This window comes from Vigna angularis, chromosome 2, assembly GCF_016808095.1.
Source record: "Vigna angularis cultivar LongXiaoDou No.4 chromosome 2, ASM1680809v1, whole genome shotgun sequence".
NCBI lineage: Eukaryota > Viridiplantae > Streptophyta > Magnoliopsida > Fabales > Fabaceae > Vigna > Vigna angularis.
The window spans coordinates 21303922-21316859 of NC_068971.1; the positions used below are offsets into that span (position 1 = coordinate 21303922).

Sequence of the window (12938 nt, forward strand, 5' to 3'; positions counted from 1 at the left end):
TCAACATATTAATATGCTCATACGACTAATTGTTCATATATTAAAAAGAAAGATATTCAATACTATATTAAAATACAAAAATATGACTGAGATGTTCATTACATTACTAAAAAGGAAATAATGTCTAATTTTGATCTTCATTACTTTCATTATTTGGTATGTTCGCTTGATCATATCCCTACAATATTAACATAATAGTCAGTTAATAATATATTTAATAAAAAGAATCGTACCAATTGAATTTAGTAATTATTATAAAAAAGTAAACTAATTGACCGATGTCCACATGGCATGGAACCTGTCATAATTTTCCAAATAGATCCTACCATAATCAATACATATTTCAATTGTACTGCAGCACAGGTCGAATAGTTTAAGTTATTAACTGATCAAATACGCAAGTTGCCAGGTTTCTAGACTGCCAAGTTTATACTAGTTGGTGTTTATTATAAATTAAATAATTAAGTGCAAATTATATAGGACAACACACAAGTATGAAGAAAAGCTACCTTTCACACCACATCTCTTTTTGCACTACCAACTACACATGAATGATGTGTGAGCAAAGTAATATTCTGAATCTGGAGCATGTTTCAGAGTTGCTGGTAAACACTTTACTGATAAAGATTTGATATTGGTTTTTCATGTGGAACTAAAAATTTGAGGTGTCTTCAATGAGACTATAATTAATATCATCTAACAGAAGAATTGTACAACGTGCATAATTAAGATAAGGGAAAGGAAGTAAGAAGGTGTTGCGTAATAGCTATGTTAGTTGAAGGGTAATATCATCCTCAAAGTTTTTAATTCCTTAAAGTTTATGCATAAAAAAGTATTATATTGTCACCCTTGAAAAAGAAAAAAGACACGTTGATCTCTGTGGTTCTACTTTCGCCACTGGTCCAGATATATATATATATATATATAAGATAATATATATAATTTAAACTTAAAATTGATAATGTAAATGGTCATCTGCCACAAAATTGTTGCTTCAACAAAACTGATATATGTGTTGCTAAGTCAATATAAATTGCATAACAGTGAGGCTTTAATAATAATGCAAAGACAGATTTTACTGATTCTACAAAAGTATTATCACTATTCCAGCTATGCTAAATTTCTAGCACTAAAAGTAGAAGAAATAAAAAAGAAAACAAAAGTGAAACAAATCAAATAAAGAATAAGTCAAACATAGAAGACACCAATAAGCAGAAACTTTCAAATAGCCTATTCTACAAGGAAAGGGTAGTCAATCCAATCCGGCCTACTCTGCAATCCAAAATCCAAATAATGAATGAATTTGTGGCAACACAGTGCATTATAGATTTACACGATGATAAGAGTAATAAGGATTCATAAAGCAATACTTCATACAGCAAGTCCTTTTACATAATAATCCAGTACACACTATGATTTAAGTTCCATATAAGAAATTATATATTCTGCTATTAAGGGCAACACACTATCTCTTCCAACTTATAAATAAACTTCTCCTTTTGAACAAAGATTTGAAGAATTTTAGTTGAAAAAGAATATGAAACCATGACACTTTTACGAGTATTGTTGAAGAAAAATCTTAATTGTTACCCAATAAAAAATAACTTCAACATAAATGTAAAATAGTAATTGTTACCCAATAAATACAAGATGAAGAGAGCACAAATAAGTCCATTTCCAAGAAAGAAACAAATTCCCTTTTTGTCCTGGAAAGCAAAAGCAATTCTCTTCAGATAATTCCTCGAAAGCAACACTTGTTAACAATTACATGTATTAATTAAAACAAACATATAAATAAACCAGAGAAGAAAAACAAGTATATAACACCTCTATGTTTATAGGAGTTTCTGTTGCATGCACACGACAACTTTCACAAGAGTATTGTCACTATCATTACAATGCTCTCACAACCCAAGCAGTATTAGCATACACTAATAATTTTTAAAGGCAGTCCATTATAAATTATCAAGTAGATCACTAGAAATTAAGCTACATAAGGGTTGAATGCAAAGGGAAGACCACCTTTTCAGCATCTAATTGATCAAACAAACAAATAAGAATATCAAATAGAAAGTGATAATTTCTTATTCAGGAACCAGAATTACCGTGGCTCTTCAATAACAGTGGAGGCTTTTCTTCTTCAATAGCTTGGAAATCAGGATTAGATGGTGGATAATATTGAAATCCACTGCTTTTGATTTATCACATCAAAAGTCACCTAGAAATTAAGAGAGTTGTTAGATATCATTAAAATTTCCCATATATTGATCTTGAGACTTCTTTTTTCTATAAAATATTTCTTTAAAGCTTTTCAGTGCTAGGAAGGAAGAATAAATAAGTTAATTGGAAGTTAAGTATCTAAGGTCTGTTAAGAACTGTATGAAGAAGAATACTTTCCAATTTTGGTCAAAAGTGTTGCAGCAGGGAATTTATTTTCCAAAACGTGGTTTTTTTTGCCATAAAAGTCCCATCATCTCTTTCTTCATGTTGTCTTTGTAAGAGAATATAAAACTCAACCCCACCAAGGTCATTAAATTATCTTTTCATGAAGGGACGATGCTAAACAGATATAGATTATTAGAAAGATTTTGTACTAAATTCTAATGGATGGACAGGTATATACATATAAATTCTAATGGCTTTAACTTCTTCAATGTATTTCAAGAAAGAAAAGTGAATAAACAGAAACTTGAAAGTAATTACAGAAAAAACTAGAGAGTTTATACAAACTAGAGAAAAAATTCTCGGCATCAACTATGATTCATACTGAAATGGTGAGACAAGGGAGCAATAAGTTTATACAAAATTAATGTGGATGAGAATATAAACAAACCAAAATAAATAACTTCCTCGGGATGAATTGAATTTAAAATTGAATTGAATTTAAAATTTCAATTTCAATTGAATTGAATTTCAACACATTGAAAATTTTGAATTATCCTTGATCTATAAGATTCCAATTTCAGATCGGTCCTGTTCAACTCTTCCTTCAGCCAAAGAAAAAATTTGAATTAAACTCAGAAACCCTAATGCTAAGAAGACGAAAACGAACACATCAAACTAATAGCTTAATCAATAGGTTTAGGGTTATAGAAATAGAAAAGAGAAGTTGTACCTTGAGAATGCGAATCTCGTTGTCGAGAAGACGTGAAAATTTGACGACATCGTGGGTGTTCATATTAGCCAACTGATCATCTTAGGATCACACCTCTGCCACACGGATTTCTCACCATAGTTCTGGAACTGCAAATTTCTAATATTATGTATATAAACGTATTTCCACTGCAGCAAAATACCATGAAAATGGAATATCTTACAATCACAACTGTGTCACAATATCATAAGATATGACAAACGATTGGAGGCACAGAACCTTCGACGAACGATTGGAGCCTCGCTCAGCCCACAAATGCAACGGAAGACCAAGACCAATACGAATGGAAGAGGCCTTGTTTGAAGAATGTGGTGTGGTGCCTTGTTTGAAGAACGCAAGATGAAGGCGGGGAGAGAGGGATGAGCTAGGGTTTTGGAGAAGGATGGGAAATGAAGGTGCAGACAGGAGAGGAAACTAATTTGGAGGTAATTCCTCCGTTTCCGCCCCCAAAGCGCATAGCCGCATCCTCGTCTTCACCCGTCCCACCCCCAAACTCGTCACGCCTCCCACCACGCAACCCCAACCCACCACCAATTGCCATCCAATACGATCCATCAAACTCAGGACCAGTCGGAACCGCCACCGGACACGATCTCACGAAGTAAAGGTGGTACATTTTCAATAATTAATTTAAATAATTTGATTTCAATAATAAAAAAGTAAAATTTGAATAATTAATTTGATTTCAATAAAAAAGAAAATAGGTGGGTTGGCGAGCTAATCCGGCTCACGGATTCAATCTAGATGAGTCAAGTTGAACCGGATGAGCTAAGTTGTTAGTGAACTAGGTCAAAATCTATTTGTTAATTATAAGAATAAATATCAAACAGATATTTCGTTTAATTATAAGAATAAACTACAATCAGTTTTATTTTAAAACATCACTCGTGTACCTTGCATAATGAATATTTGTTATATTTTAATCCTTTTTAATATCATCTTTCCAGAGTTCCTTTTTACATAGACCATAAAAAGGTTTTAAATAAAATATTAAAGTTGATAATATAAGTATTTAATATCAATTATAATAATTAGTTTTAAATTATAATAATTAGTCTTTAACTAATTGTTGTATATCTACTTCCCCTTTAGGTTAACTATTAAATCTAAATTGGTGGAGTTTCTTCCCATTACTCTTTCTAGGTTATCAATTTTGTATATTTATACTTTTGTAATCATGAAATTAATTCATTCCGATACTTTTCTATATTTAAAACATCATTATATTACTAAAATAAATAAATGAACGTTCAAAGCTGTGTGTGTTATGTAGTCATATTTGAAGAAGAGTACTTCTTTTAAAATAAAAAGCTAGTGAAATGCAACGAAAAGGTCTTATTTAGATAAAAATATTTTGAAGTTTTCAAAATTATTTATACTTTCAAAACTATTCTGAAGTTTTCAAGCGAATTTTCATTTCAACATATAAAAATTGCATTCAAAATTCATCCTTTAATTTATAAGTTTTCAACCTCATCTTAAGTATATGAACCATAACTAACCTACCTGTTCTAAAAGCGAACTATACTACCAAATTATTTATACTTGTGATTCTTGGATTGTTTTGCATTTGTCATTTTAATATTGGGTCACATATCAATCAGTTTGATAATTTTATTAATTATTCCTATAACAAAATATTTTCATCAGTAATGTACATATGTAAGCAAATGGCTTCAAAGCATCACAACTTTCTTAAGTGACGAACAAGAAAGTAATTTTGCTATATAATGCTTCTTATTTTACCATAAATTTAAGTGCTTCCTTGCAAGTTTATAATAAGATAAACGTATGGAAAAGCAAGAACTGGTCTCTTGGCTTGTTCGTTGAAACTGCTAACCAATGAGCTTCGAGAGTTTACTTAGCTAAATAAATTACTAAAGAAATTTGAAACCTTCAAAGTCCTTTTCAATTTTATATGATATATAATTGCACATTGATCTTTGTTTTTGCGTTATATACTAAGTTCACTTCAATTTGTTTTCATGTTGGTTCTTCTTCTGAAAGCACTTACATTTGTTGTGGTAACATTATGGAGTCTCTTAACCTGTATAATTTTCAACGCAATTGCTTGCACCTTTGCGTTGTTACTCCAATGTCTGAAAGGATGTAGTGAAGCCACACTTGGAATTTTCCAAGTATTTTCAGAGGGTATCAAGACGTGTTTCGAGTTCATCCTTCAACTTGTATTTAAGTTATTAAGTTCTTTGGTCTCCAAGGTGTTTGATATTGTTATACAAAGGGCCACAAAGTCATTGACTACTTCGGTAACTACTTCATCTGAACTTGTAGAGAAGCTAAAGACTGCACTTGAAGAGCCTGTGAATGAGGTGCTGCCAAAGCTATATGAGGAGCTTTTTAATGTGACCGTTGAGATAGTGAAAGAATCGTGGAAGAACTACAACGGTGCCAAGATGCTGTGGGATTTGTTAATGAAAAAGTTTAGTAAGTTTGTTTTAATGCTATTTCTATTAATATTTTTTGCTATATTGATGGTTTAAATTATTTTTTATTTTTAAGCCCTTCTTTGAATTTATTGTTATGGGGATATATGATTATTATGTTCATATTTTTGTTTTTAACTCATCAATCAACTTTGCTTCTTCTCTTTTCAATCTTTTTTAATTAGTTAGTTTTAAAAAAATAAGTTGACCTACGAAATGAAAAATTGGAAAGAAGATAATAAATAAATAAATAAAATGTCATTCAATGACAAAACATTTTGTGATACATGCATGAAAGGGAAATAGGTTAAAGAGTATTTTAAAAGTAAAAATATCATTTTAACATGAGGACCTCTTACACTACTGCATTTAGATTTATTTAGTCCAACTAGAAGAGTGTTTGTCAGTGGTAACTACTATGGCCTAGTAGTCGTTGATGACTATGTTAGATGAGTAAGACCCATGAAAAATGTAGTAATTAAGTATAAAATAGTATTGAGACTTTGGTGTTTTGTTTGTGTATGTATTGGTTATGACATAATTGTTATGTTATTTTCTTCATTTCATTTTTAATAAGTGCAACACATGTTTGGTATGTTTACTCGATTGTGATATGTGTGTAGTATTACCAATGTGATGTGTTGGCTTGTCGACATAGGGGTGGTCTAGGATTGAATGGATGTGAGTTCAATTCCTAGGGAGAAAAATTTAAGAGAATCTTTGATTTTTAATTGTATTGTTGACCTAGGGGCAAAAGGATCTTTTACCTTTATTAATTGGTGCAAAAATTAAGTTAAGGGGTGTAGAAAGAAAATAGCATGCAAATAAAATAAAATAAAATAAAAAGATAGACGTGTGAACGTGGAAGAGAGGAAAAATAGAGATTAGATAAATTTGGATTTAAAAGTCTATTACTTTAAGTGAGGGAATATTAGAATAGCGTTTGGGTGATTTATAAAATTTAAGATAGAGGGAGAGGGGTGACATTTGCTTAGAAACCCTACATCAAAGAAGAGAAACAGAGAGAGAGAGAGAAAGGAGAGAGACATTTTCTAGTAGAGAGACAAAGGAGATGTAGAAAACCTTAGTGCAAAGGAAGATTTGTGATGTTTTGAGGTTGTAGATAAAGCCTTAATATTGGCTAAGGTATGGGGAAATTTACCTTTGTTTGCTTGTTGTTGTATGTTATATATTCTTGATTATCTTGATGGGTAATCATTGTTTTGATACATGTGTAGGTGATTATGATTATTTATTATGCTATTGTTGGGTAAGGGTATATGCATGAATAGTGAATGTTTCTGCATGATAATAAGGTTTATATCGTGTTTTTGTTGGGTTTTCCCTATGAAAATATGTATCTTTGTGTTGTATTTTCCCATGATAATATGTATTGATGCTAAAGGATGACAAAAGTATGTTGTTTGGGGGTTTACCATACAAAAAATATGTTGTAAAGAGTGGTATGATGGTTATATGCAATATGTTGGGTTTGTTTGGGTTGCAATCTACATAATGATGGGTTTTGCATGATTTAAGTGATGTAATTATGTGATCCTTGAAGCACGTATGATGTGTTAATGTTTTCTCATAGTTTAGGAATGATGTTTTAGTGTTTGAATACTTGAGCAAATGATGTTGCAGATGTTGTTGAGACATGATATATTTGAGAGGTGATGGAAGGACAAACTTGGTATTTTCTTTTAAATTTATTGTGTTTAAATTGTTTACACAATGTAATTGGAGTTCTTTATTTCCTTCGTTATTTTCATTATTTTTGAATAATGTAATTGGATAAGACTTTTGAAACTAATATGTTTTGAATAAATTATACACGTTTACATATTGAGGTTTTTGAAAAATATGTTTTCGCGCTATGATAAAAGTTTGAAATTATCAATTCTTGTAACAACTAGTGACACCCTAAATTTAGGGCATTACAAGATGGACATGGCTAAAGTTCTTAACCTATAAGGATTATGTTTTTGAAGCCTTCCGTAAACTCTACAAGAAGACTGAAAATGAAAAACACTGTAAAATAGTTTCAATCAAAAGTGATCATTGGAGGGGAATTTGAAAATGATCTTTTTCAAACCACAATTTCTCTACTCCAACCAAGTACACCACAATTTCAAAATTGTTCTTTACAAAAAATGACCAGAATACTATTAAATGATTTTAATACCCTCAAACACTTATGGGTTGAAGTTGTAAATATTGTCGGTTATCTTCAAAACAGAATTTATTTAAGGCCTATGTTAGGTAAAACTCCATATGAATTATGGAAGAACAGGAAACCCAACATTTCATACTTTCATTTATTTGGATGTCAATGCTTCATCCTGAATATCAAAGATAGTTTAGAGAAGTTTGATTCTAAAAGTGATAAAGGTATCATCATGTTTGACTATTCTGAAACCTCTAGAGCGTTTAAAGTTTATAACTCTAGAACTCTTAAGGTGGAAAAGGCCATCCATGTTAAGTTTAATGATTATGAGCCAAAAAAACATAATGTCAAAGCTAGAGCTGTTAAAACGGGTAACCCGGCTCGACCTGGCCTGGCTCACCACAGGTTGGTCACTTAACGAGCCAACCCAACCCGGCTCACTTATTAGCAAGTTGAAAAAATTTGAACCCGGCTGACCCACCACGGGTTGGTGGGTTAAACGGGTTGACTCACTAGCTCATTTAATTATAAGTTTTTTTTAAAATAAAAAATTACAATTCTTTTTAATTCAAATATAAATAAATGTTACACTAAAATGATGTTAAACTCGAAAGACACCTCAAAATAAATAAAAAAGTATCATACAAATCCAAAAATATGTACAAAAGACGAACAAATAAGTTTTTAATATTGATAATTTTTGTATCACTTTTTCATTTATAATATTAGAGTCTTGAATAGATAAACTTATGATAGTTTTCTCTCTTGAAACATCTTTTTCTTTATCACCATCTACAATATAATAAAAAAATATTAGCTAAAAATATTGAAACAAAATAATAAATAATTCAATTAAATTAGGTGGGTTGGTAAACCAACCTGACTCACCACGGGTTCAACCTGGTGAGCCGGGTTGAAAACTAGCCCGAATAAAAAGATTACATTTTTTTCAAACCCAACCCGGCTCAAACCCGTGGTGAGCTGGGTTGGCTCGCAGGTTACAACCCATTTTGACAGCACTAGTCAAAGCTCAATGAATCTTTTGCATATATTAAGTTAGACGACATTACGTCAACTTTGCCAAATGAGTCAACTAAGCCAAATGCATCTAGACAAGTAAACTACACTCATGATGAGAAATAAGAGTCATGTGGATCACATCGTCTAGCCATCAAGAATCATTCTCTTGGGAAGATCATTGGATATTTAAAACTTTTTACGAACAAAGACCAATTACTCTAATTTCTCAGATAGAGTCGTTTAACATCAACAAAGTGTTGTAAAATAACTCCTAGATAAAAGGCATGCAAGAAAAACTAGAATTAGTTTAAGAAGAACGACATTTATAAGCTTGTTGAGCTACCCAAAGGAAAGCACGTCATCAGAGCTAAGTAGGTCTTCAGAAAAAACTCGATGAAGATGGTAAAGTTTTGAGGAACAAAGTCAGGCTTGTAGCCAAAGGCTATTATCAACAAATAGGTATCGACTATACCGAAACTTATGCATCTATAGCTAGGCTAGAAGCTATTCGCATCTTACTTTCATTTGTTAAGTTTAGTAAAATCAAATTGTATCAAATGCATGTTAAGAGTGCATTTTTAAATGGTGAAATAAAAGAAGAAGTTTATGTGGAACAACCTCCCGATTTTGAGTGTTCTACCAATCCAAAACATGTTTTTAAATTGAAATAAGCTTTGTATGGTTTAAAGCAATCTCTTAGAGCTTGGTCTGAATGCTTAAGTTCATTCTTAAAACAAAATGGATTTTGAAGAAAAAAGGTAGAAACCATGTTGTTTCGCAAAAACCTTAATAATGATTTCATATTCGGTGTTACCAATGATATTCTTTGTAAAGAATTTTCTGAGATGATGCATCGTGAATTTGAAATGAGTATGATAGGAGATCTAAAGTTCTTTCTAGGTGTGCAAATCAAACAAGAGTCAAATGCTATATAAATACATCAGATGAAGTATGTAATAAAGTTGTTAAAGAAGTTCAAGTTGGACAACGCAAAGGAAATGAAGACTCTAATGCATTCAACAACTAGCATGAGACTAGATGAGAGTTTTGCCAAAGTGGATAACACCGTCTATCAACAGATGATAGTTCACTTCTGTATCTCACAGCGCATAGGCTGAATATAAAATTTAACGTCTGTCTTTGTGCTAGATTTGAATCAGATCCTTGGGAAACCCATCTTATTATAGTTAAATGCATTTCTTGTTACCTCATTCGAACTACTAATCTTAGTTTGTGTTTTAAAGGATGAAAAACTTTTAGGTTGTAAGGATATTGTGATGCATATTATGTAGGAAATAGGATTGAGAGAAAAAGCACAAGTGGAGGATGCCACTTAATTGAAAGAAATATTTTCTCCCGGACGAGCAAGAAGTAAGGGACAATCACCCTCTCAATAACTGAAGCAAAATGCATCTCAGCTGCAAGTTGTTGCTCTCAAATCCTATCGATCAAAAATCAGTTGGAAGACTATGATGTCGACGAGAGTAAAATCCCTATATTATGTGATAGTAGTGCTACTATTAGTTTATCAAAAAATCTTATTTTGCATTCTCGTTTTCTCGTGCTAAACATATTGAAATCAAAGATCATTTTATACGAGATCATGTCTAAAACGATATTGTTGATTTAAAATATGTAAATGTCAACACCCAATTTCGTTTGGGTAAGTCAATAATATTTTTAAAAAAAGCTAATAAAAAATAAAAGAATAATAATTAATGGTGGGAAAAGAAACAAAGGAAGAAAAAAATAAAATAAAATTCCTTAAAAATATATAATTTTCAAACTTTAGTTTAGCCCAAGAGTCCAAGAGTTTGATACATATCTTCACCCCCTCTTTATTCTTCATACCCCTCATAAGAGACGTCACTAGAAAATATTTTTCAAATATTGGTTTCTAGATAAAAGTATGTTTTTAATATGGTAATATTTTAAATCAATATTACGCTAATAATTATAAACAATATTTATGATGATAATTAAAAATAATATCTTGGTATTATACTATAAATTGTTGCGTCAGTTTCTTCTTAAAAGAGAAAGATATGATCCTAAAAATTGACAAAATTTCTGACAATAATTATAATCAATGATATTATTTGATTTGATTGTTTTCTTTTAAATATATTGCAACCAATACCATTTCTTTTCATATTTTGTTCATTGTCAATTAAACCAAGATTACCATAATATTACAATATGTGTATATAAATACACATCCTATAAAGTCACACAAAAATAATAAGGACACATAAAGAGGGGAGGAAAGTATAGAAGGGATTAAGTTCTCACATAAAAGGGGTTTTTGGTAACAACAATTACTAAGGAAGAAATTGTTGAAGTACCAAAAAAGTTTAGGTAATGGTAAAGCTTCAGAGGTATGTCACTTCCACCTTTTTTCTTTTGATTTAGGCATTATATTATGTTTTCATATTGTATGCGTTCTATTTCTACACTTAACTTTGACATTTTCTTCTCGGTGCATTATTTTTACTATTCACAAATATCTTATTTTAAATCATAAAAAAGAAGGTTTTTCCTAATTTCCTTTTGTATTGGTTAGATCCCTCGCATCACATGATATATATTCACATTACAAGTTTTTCACTCTTGTAATTGTAATCTAAAATTAATTTTTAGTGGAAAAGTTAATCACTCTTTTATAGTGATTAACGACTCGACATAAAATCTTTTGATTTTAATCAAGATAAAAAAAATTTATTTTAACCAAGATAAAATTTTGTGTGTGCTTTTATCTATCTCTACATCTTTTATTCATAAACTGTTTGATAAAAGTTCTAAAAGAAAACCAAAATTTTAAAAGAACCAATTCATCCCTTCTTTCTTGGTTATTGTCCGTTTAAAGGGTCTCTATAAAATTCACCCCTTACCTGATGAAGTATGTGGGCTTGTTTCTTCATCCAAAAAAATTATCATCCTTTATAACCTATTTAAAGTTTTAAAAATAAAAAAAATATTTCAAATTTCTTGAACAAGTCAGGTTGACATAATGTTATTTAAGAGATAGTTCATCAATAAAATATTTTTTTTGGGTATGAAAAAGAAAGAAATGTTTTTGGGAGAAAACATAAAAATTGAAAAAAGAAAAAGAGGTGAACGAAGAGAAATCAAACATATATTGGATGCAATATTATTCATAGACCCTTGTTACAGATAACCATCACATCATTTTCAAGTCTTTATTATCCATTTTTTATATATGATATAAGTTTAATAAAGTCCGCATAGGTCAAGGTTTGATGGTAATATTTCAAAAGTTGTAATTTAGAGGAAAATGTTTTTACATGTAAACAAGTTTGTCCAAAAAAAAAAGAAAACTTAAAAAGAATATTAAAAAATGTGTTTGAGGCAATTTCTTTTACTTAACGTGTTTAAAATATGTTAGACAAGGGGCACCTCTTTCATTCTTCATGGAATTCATCTTTGTTTTCTACCATATTCTCCACTTTGAATTCAGATCTCGACCAATCTTCTCCTACCATCATTCATTGCCCTCATTTTGAAATCCAAATTGGAGCAATTTTATTTGTTTGTCATCCATACGTTAAACCCTCCCAAAGACCTTGAGTAATTTCATGTGTATTCAAATAATATTTCAAAGCAAATGATAAGTTGAATTTTTTAAATGAACTAAACAGAGCAAGAAATTAGAATTTTTTTTCATGAACTAAGATAACAAAATGAAAATTAAGGAGTATGAACTTTCAAACAAGTACATAACAAAAACAAAAAAAAAAAATTCACTTACCTTTCAACACTGCTTTGCATTATTACAGTTAAGTGGCCAACAAAAAAATATGTGTTTCTTTAACATTGCCTTAGGTAAGACTTGCACAACTCAATCCATCTTACCCATCAAGTATAGCTTGTTTGACATTCGAGCCTGTTTTTTTCGTCAAGCCTAATTCAAACTAGTTTTTGAAAATTAAAAACAAATTGATCTTTTTTAAAATAAAAAAATTCAAAATTTTCAAAACACAAAAAATTAAAATGAAAAACTTAATTTTTTAATATTTTCATTCATTGTGATAACAACAAGAATAGTTTTTTATCCATTAGGCCTAGTTGTCATTCATAGTTTTTTTAAAACTCAATTTCTTAAAGAAAAAAATGATTGCAATAAAAGGAAAAT

The 12938-nt window shown here is 30.4% G+C and overlaps 1 long non-coding RNA gene across 7 annotated transcripts; it reads right to left on the minus strand.

The window, feature by feature from the left end:
* Positions 1 to 3753, minus strand: LOC108328077 (uncharacterized). 7 transcript variants are annotated; one of them, XR_001832082.2, is made up of 5 exons: positions 3318 to 3751; positions 3116 to 3243; positions 2106 to 2218; positions 1637 to 1706; positions 1 to 178 (listed from the first exon to the last, which is right to left on the minus strand). It is a non-coding gene; the product is annotated as an uncharacterized LOC108328077 (long non-coding RNA). The 7 variants fall into 7 exon arrangements; XR_008247316.1 differs by lacking the exon at positions 1 to 178 and adding an exon at positions 1164 to 1272 and having other exon boundaries at positions 3116 to 3282; positions 3374 to 3753; XR_008247317.1 differs by lacking the exon at positions 1 to 178 and adding an exon at positions 1164 to 1267.
* Positions 3754 to 12938: the final 9185 nt, after the last annotated feature.